This window comes from Triturus cristatus, chromosome 3_1 (assembly GCF_964204655.1).
Source record: "Triturus cristatus chromosome 3_1, aTriCri1.1, whole genome shotgun sequence".
Lineage (NCBI taxonomy): Eukaryota > Metazoa > Chordata > Amphibia > Caudata > Salamandridae > Triturus > Triturus cristatus.
The window spans coordinates 345896866-345911647 of record NC_140583.1 but is presented as its reverse complement, the minus strand read 5'-3'; positions in this window follow the sequence as shown (position 1 = coordinate 345911647).

Genomic DNA, 14782 nt, shown 5'->3' with positions numbered 1-14782 from the left:
GATATAAAGTGCAAAAAGTGCCGGACAACCCTAATGTGTGTGTCCCTTTTTATCTCAGACATTGCTGTGGTATCATTATAAATGGCTATCTTGACCTTTGGATTGAATAGTGTGGCTCGACAGATTATATCATTTAAATTGGGAAGTAGATTGTTTCTAGCATCACACACACATATGTTGCCATCCAACTCTGTTAAATGCCTCTTCACTATTAGCCATAATTGTTGCTGTGTTTTGTTTTGGCACACAAAGTGTGTGGCTGTAATAAGGTCAACAAAATTATCATGAGCTTTTTCTATTAAGGATGAAATTATGTGGTCCAATCCCACCATGACAAACAAGGTCTTGTGCAGATATTTAACAAAATATATATGTAAATATCTACAAGTCTATATTTAATAATGAAATATTGTAAGAGTTACATATTACTTATGTGTTTCCAGGCTTTAGAAACACTGCAATATATGTTTTGCCTAAAGATTCAGATATTTCTTATTTTTTAATCACACAGTTGAATATATCAGACAAAGGCAAGGTCAAGACTAAAGAGAAACTACTAAAGAATTCTTTATAGTAAATTCCCCATTGTTAGCTTTGTTGTTGCATCATTTTGCCTTCTGTGTGCTTTCCTTATTTGTATAATCTGTAATAAACCTGTTTGCCTCACCACTTTTTGTGTGATACCTTTTTCTGTTATATTACCCTATTTTTATTACTTCCCTGATAGAATGTTTATTCTGTTTGTTTCAATTTGCTGCAAATATTTGATTAATTGCCATTTGTTTAATCTGCACCTGATTGCTGTGCACCTTTCCATTATATGCTTTGTTTCTTTTTTAAGTTTTTATTTCTTCTAACAGTAATTTTGCCTCAAACTGATATCTTTGATTTGGTTGATTTGAGATGAAAGGTGATAAAAATTGTAATTCCTTCTGCTATTCTGCCAGGACTGCTGGGCTATCTTACAATGTATATCTTCAACCCTATTGAGGTTGTATAACCAGAGTGTGGTGAAATGCTCTGTAGTGTCCACAATTTGTATACTGAACCATCTCTTTTTACTACTTTTGGCCTATAGCGTCACAGTGTCAATTCCTCAGAATCGGTCTGGATCCATTCTTAATCCACTAAGTACAGCAAATGACTAATAGAACCAGAAATGGGTGCTTGTCAGGTGGAGCTTAAATTGTCAACACACACACACCCATAGTTTATTTAGGGAAAAAATCCTTTAAAAGGTTCATCTTATTAAAAACAGGTTAATATTTGCAATGCATTTAAAATGTCTTTCTTCCCAAAGCAGAGTTTGGCAATCTTTAAAAAAAAAAACATTTCAGTATTTTCAATGCATTTAAAACTTATTTTCCTCTAAAACAAATTTTGGACAGACACGTATGATTATTACAATGGCAATAAAATGCACCAAAGCTGCAAATTCGGCACCACTGTTAAATATATATCTCTAGATGTCCCCTCATTAGTCATACAGACATTGGGTACCTTGAAATAAAATACACAAAACAAGGGGGCTGAGTGAATACTTAAGATCCTAAAGGCCTCAATATATCGTCTAGAGCTGTTACACCTGTGTACGGGTGCTATCAATATCTTCATCTGCGCAGAATATGCCCCATAGAAGAAAGGTAGATGCACCAATATTTCAGCCCCTTGCTTGCAGGTGGGCCAAATTTACGAGACAGTCTCCACTCAAGAACACTTCTTACAAAAAGGTCTAGTATTCAGGATGCCATATCTGAATTGCAAATATTGTTTTTTTTTGCAAGGGGTGAAACAAAATCTATAAATTCCTCATGTCTGGGGCAGATTTAGATTTTACATTTTTTTCAACAAAGCTCCTACTCTTGCAGTCTGTATAATTTCCTTGAGGGTATATTTCCAAAAGGTCTCCCTATATTATGACCTTAAGATTAACTCCAATTACTTTGGATGGAAACAAAATCTTTCTAGACCCAATATTAACAAAGTTGACTCTATAAAGCATAGCCAAGGAACCTTAGAACTGCCAGGTAACTTTAAGAGGTCCTTAAAGTCCTCAATATAGGCAGACAATTTATTAGAAGACATTAAACTATGCCAGTATAACAAAGGGCTGCTACAGCTCTACATTTTAATTTGTCTGTGTGCCAGATACAAACAAACAGGAATCATATGGGCGCTCTGTGGCACAGCTAAAAGTGATCTAAAAAATCTATTCTGTCACTGATAGTAGATCGCAATTAGCATGCCCCCATGTCCCTGCTTCATAAAGTGCTGCCGAAAAGGGCTTAATGTTTTATATCTCAAGGACAGGAGGTGCTCTTGAGGCCATACGTTTATACATTTTCACTATACTGGCAGAATAATGTTAAAGATTAATTCGCTTTTTCTCAATTTGAGGTAATCAAGACAGATTCTGAGATAGTCTTATTCACAGATAATCAAAGTTCAGGACTTGCTTGATCTCTGCATTCCCTACATTCAACTATGTTTTAAGGGTACTGGTGGTGTTAAAAACCATGAATTTAGTTTTTGCACTGTTGAGCGTCATTCGCCTTTCTAAACAAAATGAACAGTAGTCATTAATCAGCTTCTGGAGTCCTTGAAGTGGTCGTAATAAGCAAAAGGATGTCATCGGTGAACAGTAGGGCTGGAGTCCTTTGCCCTCCTATTTTGGCTGCATCACAGGCATCCCTATCCAATAGATATACAGCTCCAACAATATAAAGAGAAAAGTGTAGGGACCAGGATGCACCCCTGCCAAACTCCCTTCTGGACTTTAGGCTCAGTTAGTTGGCTGTATTTTCCCATCTAACTTGGGAGAAGTTGTGCAAACTATTATGGACAGCCGATTGGCCAGAAGACCCACTCCATCCAAAACAGACAACAGCTTCACTCTAGGTATCAGATGAAAGGTAGAGCTTAGATCAAGAAACGCCACATAAAAGTGGCCCTTGTTAATCAAAAACATTTTCCGGTATATAGTACAAAAGCAAAAGATCTGATCAATGGTGTTTGTGCCGAATCTGAACCCTGCGCGGTGAACAGAGCGACCCTTGACCCTGTTCCAGGCAGGTCGCTCCCCACGCCGCACATCTCCACCGGACTGCGCCCATGTTGTTTTCCCGCTGCTCTGTGAGTTCGCAACAGGTCCCTGCCTCCGTTTACCACCCACCCACCTGCTCGCTGTTTTTTTCCCACTTCTCGCTTCACTGTTAATCACTTCTATTGCCTTATTTGCTTTTGCTTATTGACTTGCTTTATTTCCCACTTTTCACTTCACTGTTACTCACTTCTATTGCCTTATTTGCTTTGCTTTATTGACTACTGCTCCTTTTCTATTGGGCTAGCACTTCTGCCTCCCCCTTCCCGCTGCTGCGTCCCCTGCAGCCCCGCCCCCCCACTCGCTCATTCAATCCCCGCATCCACCTCCCAGCTGCTCTTCCCTCCGACCTCCCCTTCTTAATGCCGGCTGCTGTGCGGCCGCTGCACGGCCTCGCCGCTGTCACGCCGAAGGCATGCCTATGGCAAGTCCGTCTGCGCCCTTCCGTGTCTGGACAGTGCCCAGCGCCAGAACCCTTGGACCCCGCGAGCGCCACGACACTTGACGCCGCTACGATGCCAACCTCCTCCGCGCACTCAGCGCCGGCCGTTCATCTACCTGCTTCCAGGCCACCCTGATGCGCACCCACGGACCCTTCACCTGCCGAAACTACAGCTTCACCAGCCAGCGTACACCAGCACGACCTGACCCTCCCACCAGGGCAGGCCAAAACCACCTCAGATGCATACTACTCAACACCCGCTCAGTCCACAAACACGCCGTCGAACTCTGGGACCTTCTCGACTCATCCTCCCCGGACGTCGCCTTCCTGACGGAAACCTGGCTGAACCCCTCTTCAGCACCCGATATTGCCATTGCCATCCCGGACAAAATGTCCAGTATTTGTCCAGTATTTGTAAAGCGCAAACAATTACCTGAAGGTGTCAAGGCGCTGGGGGCCGTCGGGAAGATTAAGCGAGCTATTGCCCAGAGTCACATGGTGCAGGGCAGACCCCTGCCGCCAGAGCCGGGGATCGAACCGTGATCCCCAGCGTCTGGCGTCAGTCGCCCTGGCCGCTGCGCCACACCTCTTCCACAAACAAACAAGATCACAAACAAGCTCACCCGCAGGGACCGCAGCAACAGACCAGGAGGAGGAATCGCCATTGTCCACAAGAATACCCTCAGAATCTCGACCGGCACCGAAGACAACCTCAGCACTGCCGAACACCTGCACTTACAGATCCACATCAATCCTAACACCACCCTCAGAGGAACCCTCATTTACAGACCCCCCCTGGTCCCCATCCACAGTTCAGCAACACCATCACCAACATCATCAGCTCGCATGCCTTGGCCTCCACAGACTACATCCTCCTCGGAGACCTGAACTTCCACCTCAAAAACGCCAACGACAGCAACTCCACCACTCTGCTCGACAACCTCGGACTCAAACAGTTCGTAACGACACCCACCCACTCTGCCAGATACACGCTCGACCCCATCTTTTCCGCCAGCAACCACGTCATCTTCAGCCACACCACCGAACTCCACTGGACCGATCGCCGATGCATCCACTTCTCCTTCGAGAAAAACACTGCACACAACCACCCGCAACGAATCCCCCTGAAGACCAGCTAATCACCACCCTCGCCCGAGACCCACCAACCAACCACACGACAATGACACAGCCGCCCGTAATCTCTGGCAATGGATCGATGGCTGCGCCAACACCTTCGCCCCGATCAAGAAACCCTCAAACAGACGCACCGACAGTACGGCCATTTGGTTTACCACCGACCTCCAGGCATCCAAACAGACCTGCCGAAGACTCAAGAAGAAGTGGCACCACAAACAGATACCGGACAACTACACGGCCCTCAAAAACGCCAGCCGCAGACACCACCAACTCATTCGAACTGCCAAAAGGACCTCCTTCAAGGAACGGATCGACAACAATGCACACAACAGCAAAGAGCTCTTCAACATCGTGAAGGAACTCGCCAACCCCAGATCCAGCACTAACGACATCCCACTATCACAAGAACTATGCGACTCTCTTGCGACCTTCTTCCACCGCAAGATCAGAGACATCCACGACAGCTTCAACACTCAAACCCCCCCGACAGCCACTGACACCGTGAACTCACCGCCCCCCAGCCACACTGGCCTCCTACTCTCCTGGAACCACGTTAACGATGAAGACACCATCAAAACCATGAACACCATCCACTCCGGCTCACTGTCAGACCCCTGCCCTCACCACATCTTCAACAAAGCAAGCTCCATCATTGCACCCCAACTCCGGAAGATCAACAGCTCCTTCGAGACTGCCACCTTCCCAGAGAGCTGGAAATACGCCAAGATCAACGGCCTACTCAAGGACCCAAAGGACCTCAAGAACTTCCAACCCATCTCCCTGCTCCCGTTCCCGGTGAAAGTCATCGAGAAGATCGTCAACAGACAACTGACCCGCTTCCTCGAAGAGAACAACACCCTGGACTTGTCCCAATACAGATGCCGCAGCAACCACAGCACAGAAACCGCCCTCATCGCTGCCACCGACGACATCAGGACCCTGCTGAACAACGGCGAAACTGCGGCCCTCATCCTACTAGACCTCTCGGCCACCTTCGACACTGTCTGCCACCACACCCTACGCACACGCCTCCACAATGCAGGAATCTGCCACAAAGCCCTGGACTGGATCACCTCCTTCCTCACCGACAGAACCCAGAGAGTCCGCCTCCCTCCATTCCGGTCCGAAGCCACCAAGATCACCTGCGGCCGATCTCACGACCTCAACATCATCTCATATGCCGACGACACCCAGCTGATACTCTCCCTCACCAAGGACCCTGCCACCGCCAAAACCAACTTCCGTGAAGGAATGATGGCCGTCGCAGAATGGATGAAGAACAGTCGCCTGAAACTGAACTCGGACAAGACGGAGATCCTCATTCTCGGCCCCATACCTCCGCATGGGACGACACCTGGTGGCCGACCTCACTGGGAACTGCGCCAACACCCACCGACCACGCACACAACCTGGGTTCATTCTGGAAAATCACTGTCAATGACCCAGCAAGTCAATGCCGTCTCCTCCTCCTGCTTCAACAACCTCCGCATGCTTTGCAAGATCTACAGATGGATCCCCACAGGAACCAGAAGGGCGGTCACTCAGGCCCTCGTCACCAGCAGGCTGGTCTACGGCAACGTCCTCTACGCGGGAACGACAGCCAAACTCCAGAAAAGACTTCAACGCATACAGAACGCCTCCGCACGCATCGTCCTCGACATCCCCCGTCACAGCTACATCACTGCCCATCTGAGAGACCTGCACTGGCTCCCCATCAACAAGAAGATCACCTTCAAGCTCCTCACCCACACTCACAAAGCACTCCACGACGCCGGACCTACATACCTCAGCAAACGACTCACCTTCTACACCCCCAACCGCCAGCTTCGCTCACCCTCGCCACCGTTCCACGCATACACGGAACGACCACCGGCGGCCGATCCTTCTCCCACCTCGCCACCAAGACATGGAATACCCTCTCCATCCACCTGCGACAGACCCAGGACCTGCTGACCTTCAGGAGACTTCTCAAAACCTGGCTGTTCGAGCAGTAGCAGGTCCCCCCCCTCTCAGTGCCTTGAGACCCTCTCGGGTGAGTAGCGCACTCTACAAATGCTTGATTGATTGATTGATTGCCTGGAATATTGACAGTACACGTTACTCCCTGTCCAGTCTTGAAGTTGATTCAATGTCTGCCGACAGAGCTCCTTTTGCAGTCTATCAAGAAGACTGACGGGCTGGTAATTATTTGGACAATCTCAGGAAGCCTTTTTGTATAAGGGAATCATTTCCGCCACGTTCTAGTATTGGGCATCTTGACACCCTGAAGAATAATTATAGATACAGTTGCTACATTGGACTCAGACTTCGGGATGGGCCGGATAGAGATCTCTCTGTATTTTGCCAGGAACTTTCCCCGGAATGATACAATTAATTAACCTAATAGTTTCATTGATATGGATAGCCAAGAGCGTAGAATCTTTAAACTTACGCCCCCTATTTCCCGTACTGATATTCTGTCAAGCACACAATACTGTAACTGGCTAATGTCTTTACCATGTGCTAACTATGATGACCCTGTAACTTTTGGTTGTATCAGCAAATATATACTGACTATCGGCAGTAGAATATATATTTTGCCCCAGGTGAGAAATTGAATTTTTTAGTGGAGGAATCGACGCCAAACACTGAGACCGCGCAATCCTGCACAGAAACAAGGAGAAGAAGGAATCAACACAGGAGGAAGAGGCTGAAACTCAGGTTACAACAGCAGAGGCAGAGGCTAGAAATCCAAGAATTGGGCTCAAAAGTAACAGTTTCTGACAATACTGTGATAAATTTGTCAGAAATAGTTTTGTCAACTTCTGAGAAACAACTACTAATTCTTGGCTTATCATACTGCCCCACCAATTGTTTCAAATACACCCAGACTTGGGTAGACGTTTTCAATTTTATCCATAAAGTCAAACTCCTCAAGCATTTTCTTTTTTTTTTTTTTTTTGAAAAACCTTTATTTCAAAAATCAGGACACAGCTATTCAGCCGACAGCCCGAAGGTTCGGCAGCATTGAGAGTTAGATACAGTGATGTGTCCCCAGTACAGTACAAAGAGTAGTGCAAAGGTCCAATTTTAGGTAAACACAAAAAAAAAACCCACAACAAACCCCAGCAAGGCAAGAACATTGAAAGCCCATGGTGAAAGCCCCCAGGGGAGGCCGGACCCCACTCATCTACTAGTTACAAGACAGTGTACGGAGGAAGAAGGGGGACAGCAGAGGCCCAAAACAGTTCCTAAAACCAAACTGCGCTGGAAAGAAGGTCAGGGGGAAAGCTGTTCCTCGGGAGGTTCCAGATCCGGAGCAAGACATATTCCCCCCCTGTACTGGTTCCACCGCCCCCAGATGGCATGCCACTTCCGGGGGCGACCTCTGGAGCAATAGACCGTCTTCTCCCTAAACATGCTCCAGTCCATGTTCTCTTTCCACGCGGTCAGTGTAGGGGGTCCCGAGGAGCCCCACAATCGCGCGATATCCCTTTTAGCGACCATGTTACCCAGAGTCACCCATTGGGTCTGCGCCTCATCGAGGTCAGTGGGCCCCCAGACGTTCAGGAGGCAACACCGCGCCTCCGGCTGCACAGCAATGCCCGTCACCTCCCCCATAACTGCATGGACTCTCCTCCAGAACTCCACAATGACACCACATTCCCAAATGATGTGCAGGAAAGTGCCCACCATACCACATCCCCTCCTGCACAGGCCTTCCTCCGAGAATCCCATGTGGACCAGCCTTGGCCCCGTCACATACACCCGGTGCAGTATTTTAAGCTGCACCAGCCTCAGACGCGACGGGATCGCAACCTCCTTAGGAGAAGAAACCGCTGACTGCCAGTCCTCATTATCCAACTCAAGGCCATCCCAGGTCCACTGTTCTCTCAGCCCCAAAAGCATGTCTGCCAGACGTTAATCAATTTCTTATATATGAGCGAGATCGTGCTCTCGGGCATATGACCATCAAGGACCCGGTCCTCAAGGGGAGAGGACTCCGGCACCTTCTCACCCTCCACGAGGACTGATCGGAGGGCGTGGCGCAGCTGGATATACCTGAAATACTCGGAGGGCCCCAGCTCATACTCAGTCTGCAACTCCTCGAAGGACTTCACCCTCCCCTTATGCAGCACATCTCCCACCTTGGATATACCTATCAGGTCCCACTTATCAAAGCCCTTCGTATGCCAGAGCCTTCCCAATCTCTCCGATTCAAACAATGGGGTAGCGAGGGTGAGCCTATCCTTCCAGCCCAGCGAGTCAGTCGCCATCTTCCACACACTCACCGCCACACCTGTGGGCCCCGTGAGGGACGAGTGTAGGGACCGCGAATACAACGCCCTGTAGTAGTTGCCACCACGCAGCAACCACCTGTCCATGGCATAGCCAGGGCTGAGGGCGGGGCCATAAAACCCATGATTGATCGCGCTCAGCTGCGTGGCCCAATAGTACCGTCGGATGTCTGGGAGCGCAATGCCCCCATCGTACCACGGGAGCGTCAACTTTGCAATAGCTATTCGCGGCCGCCCATCCCACAGCAACGTCCGTTGGAGGCCTTCGACCTCCCGAAAGTATTTGGCCGGTACCCAGTCCAAAGTGTTCTGGAGGGCGTAGAGGAAGCGGGGAAGAGACATCATTTTGAACAGGGCCGCACGCCCAACAAGGGAGAGCGGCAACTTCCGCCAACCTTCAACGTCTCGCCTCAAGCGTGCCAGGGGGGGGAGCAGATTCTTCTCGTAGCGCACAGCAGGGTCCATGGATATAAAGATCCCCAAATACACGAAACCCTGCTGGGCGACCTGTATCGAACATGTTCTAGGGATCGGTGGGACCTCGCCACTAAGAACGTACAAGTACGATTTGCCCCAATTAATAACGAGCCCCGAGTTCCTACCGAACGATGCGAGTACGTCACAGACCACTATAAGTGACTTCTTAGGTGAGGCAAGATACAACAGGATATCATCGGCATAAAGCGAGATACGGTCCTCGTGATCAGGCGACCACCGAAGGCCCTGTATATCCGGGTGCCAACGTATCCACGCAGCCAATGGCTCAAGGGCGAGGGCGAACAACAGAGGCGACAGGGGGCAACCCTGCCGAGTACCCCTACCAAGCCGAAACGGAGTAGATGCCCGACCATTCACCACAACATTCGCTAGCGGCCCCTCGTACAGCAACCTAACCCAACTCACGAAACCGCGACCAAAACCAAACTTGGCCAGCACGGCCCATAAGTATTCCCACTCCACCGTGTCAAAGGCCATCGTGGCATCAAGAGACGCCACAATAGCCGGTTCACGCAGCGTGCCCGCCCTGGCGATGATGCCATGAAGACGCCTAAGGTTTAATGCAGTGTTTCGGTGCGGGATGAAGCCGGATTGATCCGGGTGGACCAAGTCGCCAAGTACCCTAATCAAACGGGTCGCCAGGAGTTTAGCCAGAATTTTCGGCTCAGCGTTGAGGAGTGAAATGGGCCGATAGGAGGCGCACCTATCTCGGGGTTTACCCTCTTTATGTATGACCACGATCGACGCCAGCCGCTGATCCAACGGAAGGATCCCATCCCCCCGCGCCTCCAAAAACATGGCGCGCAGGTGAGGGGCGACCCTATCCGGGAACAGCTTGTACAGATCGATCGGCAATCCGTTCGGTCCAGAGGCCTTACCCGAGTTTAACGCGCGAATAGCCCCGCCACCTCGTCAACCGTTATGTCACCATCCAAATCGTCCCTATCTATGTCAGAGAGGCAGGGCAACTCGATATCACGGAGGAGATCCGACGAGTCCTCGGGTGGCCTGTCCGACACAGAGGAATAAACCCTACGAAAATACTCCGCGAAACACTTCACAATCCCCTCAGGTTCCACAATCGCCTCTCCCCTCCCTCCCGTCAACTCTGGCACCACTCTATTGACCCGTTCTTTCCTGTCCAACCACGCCAGGAGTTTCCCTGCCTTATCTCCAACATCATACAGGCGGCCCTGTTGTTCCCTACTGAGGGTCTTAGCGGCGTTCGTCACCAGGTCCCTATACTCCGTCTGCTTCAAGCAAAGCTCATGCAGTGAGGACTCTGTAACCCCCTCCTCCATAGCCCCCTCAAGGGCCGCGATCTCCTCCTCTACCTGCCGTACCTCGCCATCCCTCCGATTCTTGGCAGCCACCACCAGGGATAGGGCTTCCCCCCGAAGCACGGTCTTAAAAGCTTCCCACAGCGACACCGCCGAGTCCACAGTTCCCAGATTGTCCTTGAAGTAATTATCTACCTTCTTTACCAGGGCGCTGCGCATCTTGGGGTCTCGGAAATACCATGGGTTGATGGGGGCCACCCTCCCTCCTCCCTCCCGACCTAGATCCAGCCAGATCCACACTGGCGAGTGGTCAGAGATACCACGTGCCATGTGCCTCGCCTCGGATACCAACGAGGCATGTGCGGCCAGAGTGAGCAGGTAGTCAATCCTGGAGAGGCTTCCATGCGCCCCGGAGTGGAACGTGTATTGACTCTGTGTGGGGTGCCGGAGCCTCCAGCAGTCTATCAGACCAAGCGTGTCTAGGAAATCTGGAAGCCATTTCTGAGCCCCCCCTGTGTCCCTGGGCGGGTATCTATCCAACAGTCCGGAGCCCACAGCGTTGAAATCCCCTCCCACTACCAGCATACCCCCCGGGAGAGTCAGCAAAGCCCTGCCCAGATCAGCAAATGTGGAGGCCTGCAGGGCCGGCGGGACATAAACCGAAACCAAAACCAAAGTCCTTCCTTCCCACCGCCCCGCCACCGCCACAAACCTCCCCCTATCGTCAACAATGGTGGAGTCCACCTCAAAAGGCAACGATGCTCTAACTAGGATGCCCACACCCCTGGACCCAGAAGAGAATCCCGAGTGTGCAATGAATTTATACCCCTTCCTATTCAGGGCATAGCACGTATTACCTATGAGATGCGTCTCCTGCAGCAGGGCAACATCTGGCATTGAGCGTTTCAAAAATTGCAAAACAATCCCCCTCTTGATGCGATCCCCCAAACCATTAACATTCCAGCTTATAACACTTAAGCCTCTACCCCCCATCCTCATACGGAAAGAGGCCCACCCCACACCCGAGGAGCCACCATGGAACAGCCCTGAGGATAATCATCATGCCTTGCAGAAATAAACCCCCCAACATCAAACTCCAAATCCCCGAAACTCCCCCTACCCTGCACCCCTGCTGCAGCTTACAAAGCCCCCCCAACTTGCAGTGTGCCTGTCGCCCTACAAAACAAAAAGTCTACAAAAAGTACCCTAAGGGAGGAAAAGAGCACCCCTCGTCCTCCCGCAACCCTCCACAGATACTGCACTCTGTTCAATTTCTCAAGGATAGTCAAATCAAGTCAGGCCGGCACTGAGATATCAGCCCTGTCCATCCCGGCCACTGTCTCCATGCTCGGCTGTGTCATCCCCCGTCCGTCGCCGGGGCAAAGCGTCCAGCCATTCGTCGGCCATAACAGGAGAGTCAAAAAAGAATGTCCGATCTTCGTGCACCACCCGTAGTCTGGCAGGGAAAAGCATGGCATACTTCAGATCCAGTTCCCGAAGCCTCCGTTTCACCCCCAGGAAGACGCTTTTCGGTACAAGCTGCTCGTCTTTGGAATTCACTCCCCCGCGACCTACGTCTTGAACCTCAATATCTGCGCTTCAGGAAGTTGCTAAAGACGCATCTCTTTCCCTAGCTCTCATACTCCCCCGTGTTTGATTCCTTACCCCTCCCCTTCTCTGCTCTCAGCTCCCGTTCCTCAGGTCTGCTGAACTAGGGTTTCACTAGCGCTGGGATACTTCCGGGTGACTACGCGCTTTATAAAAATAAATAATAATAATAATAATAATAATAAGGAAGCTCTGTCTCTGTCTCTGCACCTGCTGGGTGAAGTCCGGATAAAAATTCACCGACGCATTCTGGAAGGGAACTGGGCCCGTCACCCTCGATGCTTGCAGGATAGCGTCCCGATCTCGAAAATGAAAGAGCCGGGCGACAATCGGCCGCGGCGGGGCACCCGCCTTGGGCCGCCCGCCCGGCACCCTATGGGCCCTTTCCACCGCAAAAAACTTTCTAAGGCCCCTAGGCTTCAGATGATTAAGGACCAAATCTTCAACAATCAGGTCCGCCGAAGCCTCATCCGAGGACTCCGGGACCCCGATGACGCGCACGTTGTTGCGCCTGGCCCGGCTCTCGAAGTCCTCCAGCCGGCGGGCGACGAGGTCACTCTCGGCCCTCAGCTTACGGACCTCGGTCTGCAGTTCCGCAACATCGTCAGTGAGGCCCGTGGTCCTGAGGTCCAGGTTCTTAACGCGTTCGTTCGTCTTGCCCAGGTCCGAGCGGATCAGATTGACATCCACCAGGATGGCGTCCACCTTGTGCGCCAGGGCCTCGAACTGTCTCCCCATCGAGGTCTGCATCCCGTCGAGCGCGCCCATGACATCCTGTAGGGAGAGCTCCGGTGTCACAGGCGAGTCCTCCTTCTGGGCATCCGGCGCCTGGCTCGATCCACTCGGTGATGCTTTCTGGAGAGCGTAGCGGTCCATGCTGTTGACTTGGGTATACGTTCCCCGCCTGGTAGACTTAGTCTTCAGCCGATCCCCTTCTGCTTTGCCCGACATAATGGACTCCAGGCAGTCCAGTGCAGTTAAGACTGTACCCTCTCAGGGAGAGGAATAAGGAGTGAGCAGTTCTGCCTTATGCTGCCGGAGTAGCCCGCCGAGCGTCCTTGGGGTAATAATGCCACCCAGAGCTCTTCAGTGTCCGGGCAAACAAAGGGAACGAAATCGAAAGTGAAAGAGCGGGGACCTCCGTCCGACAGTTCACACCTCGCCTGGCCATTGTTGATCAACTAGGAGCCGGGCATCCTGCCAACTCTAGCCCCTGGCATCCCCGGGAGATAGGCCGCAATCTTCCGCCAGACGTAAGTCCGGTTCCCGATGGGCGATCCGACCGCGGGTAGCATCAATCGCCTCCCTGACAACTCAGCAACACGATGCCATGCATACCATCAGGATTAGAGACAGGATAGTCGACGGAGGGCGCGAGGGTCTCGGGAGCTCTAAGCTCACGCGGCCATCTTGGTCAAGCGCTAGGCTCCCTCCTCAAGCATTTTCAACTAAACAAAGCTCTGGAAACTGCATCTAACATCAGGCAACCTCCAGGACTCAGTTCCACTCTGCAAGCATCTGACATTGGCACCCTCAGGGCAGTACAATCACTGACCACCGGTGAAGAATCTACATCTAACTCTACCCAGGAAGACTTGCAGGAAATTGGTATCATATGCAATAGTCCCGCAAATAGCCCTTTTTGCCCACCCTCTACTTTTATCCCCATGATGCCGAGAGATGCCATTGATGTCTTTAATGAATGTGTTACAGAGGACTTGAAAAAACTAAATCGAACTGTCACACAACATGCCAGACAGTATAAATACACTGAAATTCAATATTCTAAACTCATTCATAAATTACAGGAAAACACAGACATCCTCATCAACAATGCAGATAAAGGTGGAAATATAGTGTTGTGGCCGAGGATATTATATATGGAAGAAGCCCTGTGCCACCTTAATGACACTGAATATTATAGAAAAGCCACTTTTACTGAACTAAGACAAACTAAAGATACTGTTTTCACTGAATTTGCCCAATGAAAACGTGAGGGACTGTTAACCAAAAATGAATGTTGCTTTGTAAGAAATTAATACCCCATTACACCAGTATTGTATTTTATCCCAAAGTTTCATTAAAATGTTGTTCCAGTGCCAGGGAGACCTATCATTTCAGCACAAAAGAGTCTGTTGGCAGCGATATCCCAATATGCTGATTACTTCTTACATGATTTTGTAGGATGCCTCCCTTCGTTTATTAAGGACACTGGTAATTTTTTAAGCAAACTTGAAAGAGTGGAATGGGACAATGATTATCTTTTTATTGTTATGGACATTTGTTCATTTTACACCAGCATCCCCCACTCTGGAGTTATTAAAGCGGCACAATATTTTTTTGAAAACCGTAGCATTCATTTACATGAACATAACAAAATGATTTTAAGAATGATTAAAATCTGCTTAACTCACAACTACTTCATGTTCAACAAAGAAAT